The sequence below is a fragment of the Nycticebus coucang genome, chromosome 4, assembly GCF_027406575.1.
Source record: "Nycticebus coucang isolate mNycCou1 chromosome 4, mNycCou1.pri, whole genome shotgun sequence".
In the NCBI taxonomy this organism is placed as follows: Eukaryota; Metazoa; Chordata; class Mammalia; order Primates; family Lorisidae; genus Nycticebus; species Nycticebus coucang.
The window spans coordinates 140,923,079-140,937,191 of NC_069783.1; the positions used below are offsets into that span (position 1 = coordinate 140,923,079).

General features: G+C 46.7%; 1 protein-coding gene across 4 annotated transcripts in view; it reads left to right on the forward strand.

Annotated features, from left to right (window-relative positions):
- Positions 1–6,046: 6,046 nt before the first annotated feature.
- AP1B1 (adaptor related protein complex 1 subunit beta 1) overlaps positions 6,047–14,113 on the forward strand; it is a 77,180-nt gene continuing 69,113 nt past the window's right edge. Inside the window, exon 1 of one of the 4 annotated variants that reach the window (XM_053587956.1) lies at positions 6,047–6,267. The gene's annotated coding sequence lies outside the window, so the exon portion shown is untranslated. Of the gene's footprint in view, positions 6,268–9,507; positions 9,684–14,113 lie in introns of those variants that run through there. The other 3 variants (XM_053587954.1, XM_053587957.1, XM_053587955.1) reach the window with 3 other exon arrangements.

Below are 14,113 nucleotides of genomic sequence, written 5' to 3' on the forward strand. Positions count from 1 at the left end.
GTGCTAGGAGTATAGGTGTGAGCCACCACACCCAACCCAGATCTTGGTTTCTAAATATCATTCTCTGAGAAAAATTAAAGCAGAGCTATTTGGAAAAAGCGTTGGTTCCAGTGCTGGGGCAGGAAGTATACAAGATGAACCTGGAACTTCTGTACTTCCTACTGAAGATAAATCTGGAAATACTTAAAATAAATGATGAAAACTTGTTGAAAGGAGGCAACTAGAAGAAATTCTCAATGCCCAAAGCTGGAACAAATAAGAGTGAAAAAAATAATGAGGGTGGCACCTGTGGTTCAGTGGGTAGGGCGTTGGCCCCATGTACCAAGGGTGGCAGGTTCAAACCCAGCCCCAGCCAAACTACAACAAAACATAGCCGGGCGTTGTGGCAGGCGCCTGTAGTCCCAGCTACTCGGGGGGCTGAGGCAAGAGAATCACCTAAGCCCAAGAGCTGGAGGTTGCTGTGAGCTGTGACATCACAGCACTCTACTGAGGGCAATAAAGTGAGACTCTGTCTCTAAAAAAAAAAAGAAAGAAAAAGTAATGATAGAGTTGGATTATAACTCAGAATAAAATATTCATGAATTCATATGTGAGAAGTTATTCCAAGACATGAATAAAAGGAAACAGAGTCCAGGTTCTGTTTGGGCAACGTGGCCTTTATTCTCTTGGGTGTGAGCTGGCTGAGTTCAAAAAAGAAATCAGCATGTGGGTTAAGGCTGGCTGGGAATATAAGGGTTTGGGAGTGAAAATGTAGAAGGGATGAGGGAAATAGAAAATCATCATTAGGCAAACCACACCATCATAGCTGGTGTAGTGAAGACTCACTAAAATTAGTGGGCGAAACGATGATAAGGAAAGGATATTTTGTAGTCTCCCAGTATATTTAACACAAGATATTTATCAGTTACAAAGCAAAAAGAATAACTTTACGGCTCGGTGCCGTGGCTCAAGCGGCTGGCTCACCTGAGCTGGCGGGTCCGAATCCAGCCTGGGCCCACCAAACAACAATGACGGCTGCAACTAAAAAATAGCTGGGCGTTGTGGCGGGTGCCTGTGGTCCCAGCTACTTGGGAGGCAGAGGCAGGAGACTCGCTCGAGCCCAGGAGTTGGAGGTTGCTGTGAGCTGTGATGCCGTGGCACTCTACCTAGGGCGACAGCTTGAGGCTCTGTCTCAAAAAATAAAAAAGAATAACTTTACACTGGAGAAACATGGCAGACACCACCTCAACAAAGTGACAATATTTGACATTACCAGTAATAAGATACATACACACACACAAGAGGCATGTCCATAAAGTATCCAGATGTTAATATATATAATAAGAAATCACATATTATGGCTCGGCGCCTGTGGCTCAAGTGGCTAAGGCGCCAGCCACATACACCTGAGCTGGTGGGTTCGAATCCAGCCCAGGCCCACCAAACAACAACAGGTGCAACCAAAAAATAGGCGGGTGTTGTGGCGGGTGCCTGTAGTCCCAGCTACTTGGGAGGCCGAGACAGGAGACTCACTTGAGCCCAGGAGTTTGAGGTTGCTGTGAACTACGATGCCATATCACTCTACCCAGGGCAACAGCTTGAGGCTCTGTCTCAAAAAAAAAGAAATCACGGGCGGCGCCTGTGGCTCAGTGAGTAGGGCGCCGGCCCCATATGCCAAGGGTGGTGGGTTCAAACCCAGCCCCGGCCAAACTGCAACAAAAAAATAGCCGGGCGTTGTGGCAGGCGCCTGTAGTCCCAGCTGCTCGGGAGGCTGAGGCAAGAGAATCGTGGAGGTTGCTGTGAGCCGTGTGATGCCACGGCACTCTACCAGAGGGCGGTACAATGAGACTCTGTCTCTACAAAAAAAAAAAAAAAGAAATCACATATTATGTATCCCTTAATGTGCGCTAAGAAGGGCACATCACTTTTGTGGTACTGCCAAAAATACATAATGCATAAAATTGACACAGACCAGAAGAAACTGCTATGATTTGAATGGGTCCTCCGCTCAAAGATCATGTGTTAGAAACTTAATTTTTAATCGGACCGTGTTGGGAGGTAAGACCTAATGAGAAGTATTTAGGTCCTGAGAACTGCACCCTCAAGGCTTGAAGCTACACATTTAATCTCTTCCTTTTGCTCTCTTGCCCGTGTTATGCCTTTTGCCATGTTATTGTTGCAAGAAGACAAGGCCCAACGGAGAGAAAGAGCACCCAAACACCATGTTTTAATGAGAAAGGGCTTTATTTCAGCCGGTGGAGCAATGGTGCCGAAGAATTCAAAATGGCCACACTCCCTGACTGGCTCAGTCTTCTTTTTATCCCCCAAAAGTTCTAGCCCATGGGTAGCTTTCTCATTGGTCAGTCTGAATCAAGCTGGAGAAGTGGGCTCCAGCTTTTGCAGAACCACAGGCTTGGGTGGTGCCTGTGGCTCAGTGAGTAGGGCACCAGCCCCATATACCGAAGGTGGCTGGTTCAAACCCAGCCCAGGCCAAACTGCAACCAAACAAACAAAAAAAGAACTGCGGGCTTATACAGAAGTGGAAATAAGCGTTAGTTTTCAGGTCCCAGAAAGTTAAGTTTCTACAAATTCTTTTTTTTTTTTTTGTAGAGACAGAGTCTCACTTTATCACCCTTGGTAGAGTGCCGTGGCATCACACAGCTCACAGCAACCTCCAACTCCTGGGCTTAGGCGATTCTCTTGCCTCAGCCTCCCAAGTAGCTGGGACTACAGGTGCCTGCCACAACACCCGCCTATTTTTTTTGTTGCAGTTTGGCCAGGGCCGGGTTTGAACGCACCACCCTCGGCATATGGGGCCGGCACCCTACCCGCTGAGCCACAGGCGCCGCCCCTCCACAAATTCTTAAGAGCTGAGTCACCACAGGGAGGACCTCACAGGTGTATCCTTGGGGTCTCCTTGAGAAGACATCTGTTCTCTTGGACCTCACTTTTTCTGGGTATCCTCTCTCGTTATGATGCAGTAAGAAGTCCCTTACCAAATGCAGCCCCCAAGTTTTGTACTTCTCAGCCTTCTGAAACATAAGCCAAATACATTTCTTTTTTTATTTTTTTAGAGACAGAGTCTCACTTTGTCATCCTAGGTAGAGTGCTATGGCGTCACAGCTCACAGCAACCTCCAGCTCTTGGGCTTAGGTGATTCTCTTGCCTCAGCCTCCCAAGTAGCTGGGACTACAGGTGCCCACCACAACGCCCGGATAGTTTTTTTTTTTTTGGCCAGGGCTGGGTTTGAACCTGCCACCTTCGGCATATGGGGCCGGTGCCCTAGTCCTCTGAGCCACAGGCGCCACCCCGGATAGTTTTTTTGTTGCAGTTTGGCCGGGGCCGGGTTCGAACCTGCCACCCTCGGTATATGGGGCCAGCGCCCTACTCACTGAGCCATAGGTGCCGCTCCAGGCCAAATACCTTTCTATTCATTATAGATTCCCAAGCCTGTGGTGTTCTGTTACAGCAGCATAAAATGGACTAAGACGGAGACTATGGAGACATGATGAGGAAATGCAATGGGCATCAAGGATCGGATCCTGAAACAGAAGTGAGCAAGAAAACTGGCAAAATTTGAATAATGTCTATAGTTTTCTTTCTTTTTTTTTTTTTTTTCAGGTTTTTTTTTTTTTTTTTTTTTATTGTTGGGGATTCATTGAGGGTACAATAAGCCAGTTACACTGATTGCAATTGTTAGGTGAAGTCCCTCTTGCAATCATGTCTTGCACCCATGAAGTGTGACACACACTAAGGCCCCACCCCCTTTTTTTTTTTTTGAGACAGAACCTCAAGGTGTTGCCCTGGGTAGAGTGCCGTGGCATCACAGCTCACAGCAACCTCTAACTCCTGGGCTCAACCATTCTCCTGCCTCCGCCTCCCAAGTAGCTGGCACTATAGGCGCCCGCCACAACGACTGGCTATTTTTTGGTCACAGCCGTCATTGTTGTTTGGCAGGCTGGGCTGAATTCAAACTATCCAGCTCAGGTGTATGTGGCTGGCACCTTAGCAGCTTGAGTCACAAGCACCGAACCACATCTATAGTTTTTTTTTGAGGTAAAGATTAACTTTATTTATTTATTTTTTATTGTTGGGGATTCATTGAGGGTAATCTATAGTTTTCTTAACGGTATTGTATTAATGGTTTTGATCTTGAAGTGGCTGAGTTGCACTAATATTAATCATGGAGTAGCTCCCAGATAAGGAGGGTTTATGGGTGCCAAGCACTGTACACAAATTCTACAGTTTAATCTCTTTACAACCTTTCAAGGTAGTGCAATCAGCTTATCTTAATCTATTTTGTGTTGCTATAACAGAATACCTGGCTCTGGGTAATTTGTAATAAACAGAAATTTATTTGGCTCACATTTCTTGAGGTTGAGAGAAGTCCCGGGATGCAGGGCCTGCATTTGGTGAGCATCTGGTGAGGGCCTTGTTTTGTAATCCCAGGGCGGAAGTCAAGAGGGTGAGAGAGAGCAAGAGATCTGACTGGAAGCCCTGAGACCTTTTATAAACATTAATCCATTCTTTTTTTGAGACAAAGTCTCACTCATTCTGTCACCCTGGGGTTGAGTGTTGTGGCATCATCCTAGCTCACAGGAACCTCAAACTCTTGGGCTCAAGCAATCCTTTTGCCTGAGCCTCCAGAGTAGCTAGGACTACAGACCCCTGCCACAACACCCACCTAATTTTTTCTATTTCTGGTAGAGTTCTTGCTCAGGCTGGTCTTGAACTCCTGAGTTTAAACAATCCACCTGCCTTGGCCTCCCAGAGTGCTACCATTACAGGTGTGAGCCACTGAACCTAGTGACATTAATCCATTTTTGAGGGTGAAGCCCTAAGGACTTAAACTGTTCTCATTAGACCCCACCTCCCAACACTTACTGCAATGGGGGTTGCGTCCAACAAATACTTTTGGGAAGGACACAGTCAAACCATCGCAAGCTCCACTTTCCAGACTGGAAATTTAGGTTCTACAGCTGGGGATTTGAGCCTAGGTGGCAGTTCAGAGACTGCCTTTTGATTATATCAGTGGAGGATAGTTTAGCTCAGGGGCACTTAAGAGCGCAGACCCCTTCAAGAGGTAGCCTATGTCTATAGTCCCGGCTACTGGGGAGGATGCTTGGGACCAGAGGGTTTAATTAAGGCTGGCCAACATAGCAAGACTCCCTCCCCCACCATAATAATAATAATAATAACAAAGAGGCAGCCTATGGTGGTAGAGCCAGGGGCAGGGAGGCTAAGCAGAATTTTGCTCCTGGGAAGACCAGGAAGAGTGTACTGAGGCCCCTCTACCCTAGCGGTTGTGCAGGGCCTGGCCTGGACAGGAAGGATGCAGCTTCCTGCTCTCAGCAGGTGCAGGGCTGGTGGCGTTAGCAAGTCACCTCCTGCCTCCTTCCAGAAAGGATCTGAGGCAACTTTTACAGATTTTTAGGATAAAAACAATAAAAACCAGCAAGCCAAGACTGGAGTAGAGGCATAGTAATCACGTAAGAAGAGTAGTCTAGAAAGCTCGGGATTATAGAAAGGCGCACTGCGGAGCCTATGCAGTGTTTGTTTGAAGGAAGGGTGGCGGTTAATGGTTCCTGTGGGCCCTCTGGTGGACACAAAGGGAAAGAACACTTAATTTGTTCAGCATACACTTCTTATGCACCCATCATGGGATAGGGCAGGGGTCCTCAAACTTTTTAAACAGGGGGCCAGTTCACTGTCCCTCACACCGTTGGAGGGCCAGACTATAGTTTAAAAAAAAAACTATGAACAAATTCCTATGCACACTGCACATATCTTATTTTGAATTATAAAAACAAAATGGGAACAAATACAATATTTAAAATGAAGAACAACTAAAGTTAAATCAACAAACTTACCAGTATTTCAATGGGAACTATAGGCCTGCTTTTGGCTAATGAGATGGTCAATGTCTGGTTCCATATTTGTCACTGCTAGTCGTAACAAGTGATGCAAGTGTGCATCAGTTAGTCCTGAGACAGAGAGGAGGGGAGTCCGAGAGTGCCGCACACATTCCACACATGCGCACTGTAGCAGGACAGGCAGCGGTGCAAAAACGCCTGGAGGGCCGGATCAATGTCCTCAGCTGGCCGCATGTGGCCAGCGGGCGGTAGTTTGAGAACCCCTGGAATAGGGTAAGGACTGTGCTCTGGGATTCTGGAAATCCGAAATAGGAAGGGCCTCACTGAAGGTTGCACAGCACCAGCGACAGGTCCTGCGTCATTCCACAACACTGTGGGAACAACTCCTCCTTTTGATTGGATGAAACCTCAGAAGGTAGGTAGGGATGTGAAGAGGGGGAAAGCACCGACCCTGCAGTCATCAGCCCTGGCCTTGACTCCCAGCTCCACCCACTGCTTGCCATGTGAAGTTATAAAAGTCTCTCAGGTTCTCAGGGCTTCCATGTCCTTATCCATAAAATAGGGTTATCATAACACCCACCTCTTGAGAACTGTGAGAGTTAAATGAATTGACGGATGTCAAGGGCAGAAAATGATGCTTGGCTCATGGAAGAGGCAGAGTTCTCAGGGAGGAGAAATGCAGGCCCAAAGAGGGGGACAGCCCTGTCCAATGTCATCATCCAGCTCAATAGGGCAGGGTAGGAAATGAATAGGGCTTCAGAAAAGTTTAAAAGCTTCTGTCTCCAACCAAGAGATGATGTTGTTAGTAAGGGTGTTATTATTGGGGGAAGTCAGCTCTCTTTCTCTCTCCATGTGGGCGTGGCTATCATTGGCTCTGCCTCACCCATCCTGGGGCAAAGAGATCCTCCTGGGCCTGGGGTCTCAGAGGCCCAGAGCAGGTCACACAAACTCCAGGGGAGTACCCTTAGAGGCTTTCTTCCCCCTTTCTGTCTCCCAACCCTGCAGGCAGTAATTATCTAGTCTTTGGCATTGAGCTGTGTATGCTGAGCTATGGGAGAGAAGGTCCAGAACCTTGAGGGTGTAGAAGAGAGAAATCAGTCTGCCCACTGGGCTTTTTCTCACCTCTATTTGGAGATAGTCATGGAACCTCAAATTATTGGGAGAGTTCAGTAAGTTAATATGTAGAAAAGCCTCACATAGTGCCTGGTTCATCGTAACTATGATTAGTAGTATCCTCATCCTTCAAAGTTCAGGCTGGATGTCACTTCTTCCAGGAAGCTTTCCCTGACTTTGCTAGGTTAAGTTTGGTGCCTGAGTCTCCTGTGCATCCCTGTTCTTTCTGATCACTCAGAGTTATAATTGTTCTTATATTTGTTTTTGGTTTTTTTGTTTTGTTTTTTGCAGTTTTTGGCTGGGGCCAGGTTTAAACCCACCACCTCCAGTATATGGGGCCAGCACCCTACTCCTTGAGCCACAGGCGCCACCCTGTTCTTATATTTGTCTTTGTTCCATACTCAACAGTGAGCCACAAGGAGGGATTGTGCCACACCTTGTTTACTGTTGTATCCTCAATATGACAGGTGCAGGTAGGAGTGACAAATCTATTTTAGATGAATGGGTGAGGTTGATAAGAGCTGGGGGATTCGAGGATGAGGCCCTCTATGCCACTTAATGTGTTTGATGTAAGCTCTCAGAGTTTCAGTCTCCCTACCCCAAGTGAAATGGAACTTAAAATAGCCCCTACCTAATAGCTTGGTACATTTAGGTTTGTTGGTATGTTTTGTTGGATAATTCTTCTTTCTCTTTCCATGCTATATTACCAATGAAATTTTGTTTTCTAGTGAGGCTGAAGGCATTTACCAACACTTACCATGAGGGAAAGGCAGTTCCTCTCCAAACAGCTGTGCATAGCACATGGAGCATGTTACATACATATAAAATGATTCTAGGTCATGCACAGATGGAGCAAGAGGGTGGCCACCTGCAAGCCAAGGAGAGAGGCCTCAGAGGCAACCAATCCTATTGGTACCTTGTTCTTAGACTTCCAGCCTCCAGAACTGTGAGAAAGTAAATTTCTGTTGTGGAAGCCCCCCTCCAAAACAGTTATTCTATTTGTTCCCTACCTACTGCAAAAAAGGATTTTAAAACGGAATAAGGTTTGCCATTTAGATAATAATATTTTAGCTATGCCAATTTTCTAGTCTGGATATTATACTACAGGTATATAAAATGTCACCATTCAGGGAAGCTGGATGAAGGGCACATAGGACTCTATTTTTGTACTACTTTTACAATTTCCTATAAATCTATAATTATTTTAAAATAAAAATGTTTAAAGGGTTTGAGCCTGATTAAATATATAAAATTATTATATATTTAATATTATGTCATTAAACATGAAAACAATATCTAATTAGATAAGACATGCAGACTTGACTATGCATGCTTATTTATTAATAATTTTTATAATATCAAAAAAGCTTGATAACAACCTAAATGTATAACCTTAGGGGATTGTTTTTGAGAAAAGCAGTAGCATCCATACAATGGAATACTACATAGATACCGGAAAGCAACAAGTAGAATTGTATTTATTATTTTGGGAAAATTTTACCAATATCTTGGTGAGTTAAAAATACCAAATAATATTTCTAGTCTAGAAAGATACTCATTAAAACATGAAAAGTGATTGTCTCAGGGCTTGGGATTGCAGAAGATTTTTTATATTTCTTTTTGCTAATCTATTCCATTTCTCTTCAAAGCAAATATTATTTGTTCAGTAAAACATTTAAGAAGTAGAGATTAGCTGGGCACGGTGGCTCACGCCTGTAATCCTAGCACTTGGGAGGCTGAGGCGGGTGTATTTCCTGAGCTCAAAAGTTCTAGACCAACCTTAGCAAGAGGGAGACCCTGTCTCTAAAAAAAATAGCCGGGCGCTGTCGTGGCAGGCCCCTGTAGTCCCAGCTACCTGGGAGGCTGAGGCAATAGAATTGCTTGAACCCAAGAGTTTGAGGTTGCTGTGAGCTGGAATGCTACAGCACTTTACTGAGGGCGACATAGTGAGACTCTGTCTCAAAAAAAGTAGAGATTATATAATGTTTTGAAGGGGATAATCAGAAAAGGAGGAAAAAATTAATAGTACCAGGAGTCATGAGTGAGGTGGCTACAGCAATTGAGGTCCTGACAGACCCAACAACAGGGGAAATAGGACCTGGTGAAATTCCCCCTGCATAAAAGTCCCTGGGAGAGTCTGACGTTTTCTTCTAGGACATAGAATTCCCAAAAGGCTGCACCGAAGCAATCTGGCTTCAAACTAGCAAACTAGCTTTCAGTCTAGCAATTGACTAGACTTAGCTCTGTTTTGACTCTTCCATTCATTAGATGAGTGACCTTGAGCAAAACTCTGCCCCTCTCAGAGGCTCAGTACTTCCGTCCATAACATAAAAGGAGATGGACTTCAAAGTCTCCAAGACCTTTTCCGGCTCTATCAACGCTAGATTACTTAGCAGTTGACTGGCTAGCTTTCCCAAGTCCTCGGCGGCATGACAGCCGCGGAGTAGCGCCGCGGTCGCGGAGGGGTTAACACCGGCGGGCCCCGCCCCAGAAGAACTTCCCCCGTCCGGGTTGTACCCTTGATCCCGCCCCCAGGCCGTGCGTCCACCGGAAGTGCCCGCGCGCGCGGGCAGCTCACTTCCGCCCGGCAGGTAACAGCCGCGGGGCTCGGAGCGGCAGGCAGCACAGACGCACCGGGAGAGCGGGAGGAGAAGGCCGCGGACGTTTTGCTGCCGAGTCGAACCGAGCCCTAGCGCTGGGAGCCGTTCGGACCTGCGGGTGAGGAAGCAGGGAGCCCCGCGAGTCAGGAGAAGAAGTGGGGCAGGGAGTCGGGGCGGGGGTCTGAGGTGAGGTGTTTGCCGGGTCAGAGGTCATGAAGAGGACGCTGCGCTAGTGGGGCGCGACCTGCGTCCCCGGCCCGGATGAGGCGGAAACGCTGCGGGTTCATTCATTCACGTCCGTTTGGCGGCCGCCGGTTCCCTGGCCACCTCAATTCCGCAGCCCCTGTTGGAGTACCCGCCCAGAGACTCCTAGACTTAGGCCCCGCGGAGCCCGCCCCTGCCCCGAGGAAAAACTCTTTGGGCTATGATTTCCCACCTCACACTTAATGTGGCCATCCTGAGGCCTCCTTGTTCAAGGCCTTACCTCTTTGCCTAGGTTCAAAAAAAAAAAAAAAAAGTCAAGCAACGCCCGTGCCACCTGCTCCCAGATAGGCTTGTGCTTGATTTCCCTGTTTGAGCCTCAGGGACAAATTGAATGGGAACACCTGTAATAATGCTAAAATACACCGAGGAAGATGCTCTCTTCCCTGGTTGGTTATTGAGTCCCTGTGCTAAACACTTTACTTAGTTAGAATGCCACATTTAAGCCTAACAGCAACCCTTGTGAGGTGGCTACTTTTGTTATCCCCATTTTATCGACAAGAACCCTGAGGCCCAGAAAGGTTAAATCACACATGCAAGGTCAGTTTAGTAGCAGAGGCAGGGCCAGGGCTCCTACCCTTGCTTTCAGGGACCCAAGAAGTGCAGAGACAAAGGAGTGGCTAGAGCAGCGTTGAGATGTAGGGGCTACTTAATATTTTTAGCTGCTGTTGTATTTATTTGAGTCTATGTCAATATGTATAACCTTATTGCTTCTTGTTCGATTTCCATAAAGGGCATTTGATTCACTTTCTCTAGCATGAAACAATCCTGCAGGCTGTTGCTATAAGTGATTTACCTTGCAGGGCTAGAGTTTAAGATTTTCCTGACAGATAAGAAACTATGAGGCACAAAACGGGTTATCCGTGAAGCTAATTGAAGAATATCCAGAACCTCTCTTGAGAGTGGTCGATCTGCATTTCTTTCAGTGTGAGGAGAGAGGAACCACATGACCCCTACAGGATGTTTGGGCTCTTTACTCGGGAAGAAAGTACCCAAAGGAAGGGTCTTTGCTTTTCTGAGAAATGTGCAGGCCCCATGACCTCTTGCTGGGGAGAGCATATTTTGCCTGGTAGATAAGGAGATAAGGAGATGGTTTGGTGGCTGGAGGGCTTTGCTCTTGGAGTATGAGTCTTATTCCTTTGTAGACATTCACTTACTCTAATTCTGCCTTAGTTTCCTTGACAGCACAAGAAAGGCCTATCACCTTCCTCCTCTCTGGTGGGTGTTATAAGTCTTAATGAACTTGCGAAGGTTTCCACATGCTTCTGAAGTACCTTTTTTTTTTTCTTAACTCTATGAATTTGTTCCTCCTGTTCCATTGACTTCACAGAAACTTAATAGTGTCACCTTATCCCTGTCCTTCCAAGGGAGGATTTGAGATGAAGGGACTTGTCACAGATGATAGGAACATTAGCAGAGCTCAGAGCCTTTGGCTCCCTTTCCTGAGTCAAGGCCACCAGTCTCATCTGACCTCTTAGAAACTGTCATGAGAAGCAGCTTCAGTACTCAAAGAATGTGTATTGAGTGTGAGTTGAGCAGATGCTTCATACTGAGGTACTTGAAGGGTTTAGAGGTATAATGGAAAGAGTACTGCCTGACGCCCTGTCGGTCAGCCTTGGATTTGACCCAGCTCAGCAGCTTCCCAGAAGTATGACCTGGATAATTTGCTTAAGCATGGCCTCCTTTGCCACAGCTCTAAAATAATATCACTCCTTCCTTCTCCCCAACCCTGATTTGTGCAGAGCTTATTGTGGGTGCTTCTACATTAAGCCAGTTGAAGCCTGCTTGGGGCCTGTGAAGAATGCTGTCAGCCCTGGCTTGAGGGATGTTATTTCCTTCTGCAAATAGAGGCCTTCATGTACTCAAGACTTCTACCCTTCTTGTTTCACTTCTTAAAAGTAGTTCAGAACATGGGCAGCGCCTGTGGCTCAGTCGGTAAGGCGCCGGCCCCATATACCGAGGGTGGCGGGTTCAAACCCGGCCCCGGCTGAACTTCAACCAAAAAATAGCTGGGCGTTGTGGCGAGCGCCTGTAGTCCCAGCTACTCGGGAGGCTGAGGCAGGAGAATCGCTTAAGCCCAGGAGTTGGAGGTTGCTGTGAGCTGTGTGAGGCCACGGCACTCTACCAAGGGCCATAAAGTGAAACTCTGTCTCTACCAAAAAAAAAAAAGTAGTTCAGAACACCTTTAGTCTGTTGGTTCTACTGGCTCTGGGTATGGACTTCCTCTTTTTCTAGTCATTCTCTGAAAGTGTTGTGTGTCTTAACTGCTCACTTCCTGAATCCTCTCCCCCAACCCCCCCCGCCCACGTCTCCCCAATCCCTCACTCTGTCTGGCACCAAAGTATGATTTGCTGACAGTAAACAAGCATGACTTGGGTATGGGTTTTGAAAGTTAAGGGGCAACAGTTCTGAAGATGTTTCTTTTTTCTGAACAAGTCTCTTTGCCTAAGATAGGTCATTGATATCACAGTCCAGAAATGATTTTTCTTGTATCTCTTGACACAGAAAGGAACAAATACTAGAGAGAGAAAATATCAACTGAACAGTTGGGGAATCTGGGAATCCTTAAAAAAAATCCTGCTTGAAAATCCACCAGTGCGGGCGGCGCCTGTGGCTCAGTGAGTAGGGCGCCAGCCCCATATGCCGAGGGTGGCGGGTTCAAACCCGGCCCCGGCCAAACTGCAACCAAAAAATAGCCGGGCGTTGTGGCGGGCGCCTGTAGTCCCAGCTGCTCGGGAGGCTGAGGCAGGAGAATCGCGTAAGCCCAAGAGTTAAGAGGTTGCTGTGAGCCGTGTGACGCCACGGCACTCTACCCGAGGGCAGTACAGTGAGACTCTGTCTCTACAAAAAAAAAAGAAAATCCACCAGTGATTTTCAGTTGCCCTCAGGCTAAAACTCACATTCCTTAGCCTGACTTTCAAGGCCTTTTGAACTCTGATCTCTGTCTGGCTCTCTTTCCTTATCTCTTCTACTCCATGCTTCCACATTCTCCCAAGCTCCAGTCGAACTCAGCTGCTTGCCAGTTCTGCAGTCCCCAATCTTTACACCTCTCAGTCTTTGCTTTGTGCTGTTCCCTTTGCTCAAACCCATTTTGTGCTCCCCCCACACCTTTGCTAGACTACTGCTTGGTGCTTCTCATCTGGTTGCCACCCCACATTGCAGGCCTGAGCTAGATGTTCCTCCTTGATGGTCCTGTAGCGGTAATCATAGAGGGTTGTGATTGTGTTTACTTGGCTGTGTTCTAAGTCAATATACTCTTAAACCTTGGCAAGGACTTGTGTTTTGTTTTGTTTTTTCACTATTTTATTCTATTTTTATTTTTTGTTGTTGTTGCATTTTGGCTGGGGTCGGGTTTGAACCCACCACCCTCAGTATATGGGACTGGCACCCTACTCACGGAGCCACAGGCGCTGCCCGGCAAGGACTTGTTTTAACTGTGTCTCCAGCACCTAGTGAGACGTCTGGCACACAGTTGGTGCTCAGTATATGTTCGGTGAATGAACAAATATTGTATTGAATTGTTAGGATTGCTTGACTCCTAAGGAATTCAAAGCATTTTCTAGGTGATCTCCTATCCATCCTCATGTCACTTTGTGAAGACGGAAAAATCTGATCAGAAGTGGGATTGACTACTTTTAAACTTCACTTGGTACCACCAGTGAGCAACCAGAGTGCTCCAAGACCTGGGAGTTTGGTGGGAGCAGGGAGGTGGTAAACTTCTCCCTGGGTAGTAGTAATAGTGGCTAACATATACTTTGTCTGTATTGACTTGTTTTAGCCTCACAGATCCCTCAGGTATGTAACATTGTAGTTCCCATTTTACAGTTGTGGTGTGACTGTGTCTGCTGTGTCTTGTAGAACCTAGGAGAGCTCCTTTTATACCTGCCCACCTTCCCTTTCCAACCCTTTATTCTTAGATTATCTCCTGTTACATGGTAGAGCTGTGGAGGGACGTGGTAGTAGTTCTGTACTCCCAGTCCTCATGCTCTTTGAGTGTTTAGCCTTTGGCTTGACCTCTTACCTCCTTCAGGAAGGTCTCCCTGAAGTTGGGAGGCCTCTTCTAGGTAAATTAATGGCTGGTAGACTGCAGAAGGCTCAGAGTTCATCAATACCAGGATGCCTTAGTCACTGACTCTCTAGGTTACTGTCTGCCTCTTGTGTGGACTCTTGAGTTGGAAGATGATAGATTTGGAAGTGAGGTTTCAAAAAGTTTAAAACCTCACGCCTGTAATCCTAGCACTCTGGCAGGCCAGGTTGAGGTGGGGGTTGGTGCTGGGTATTGCCTGA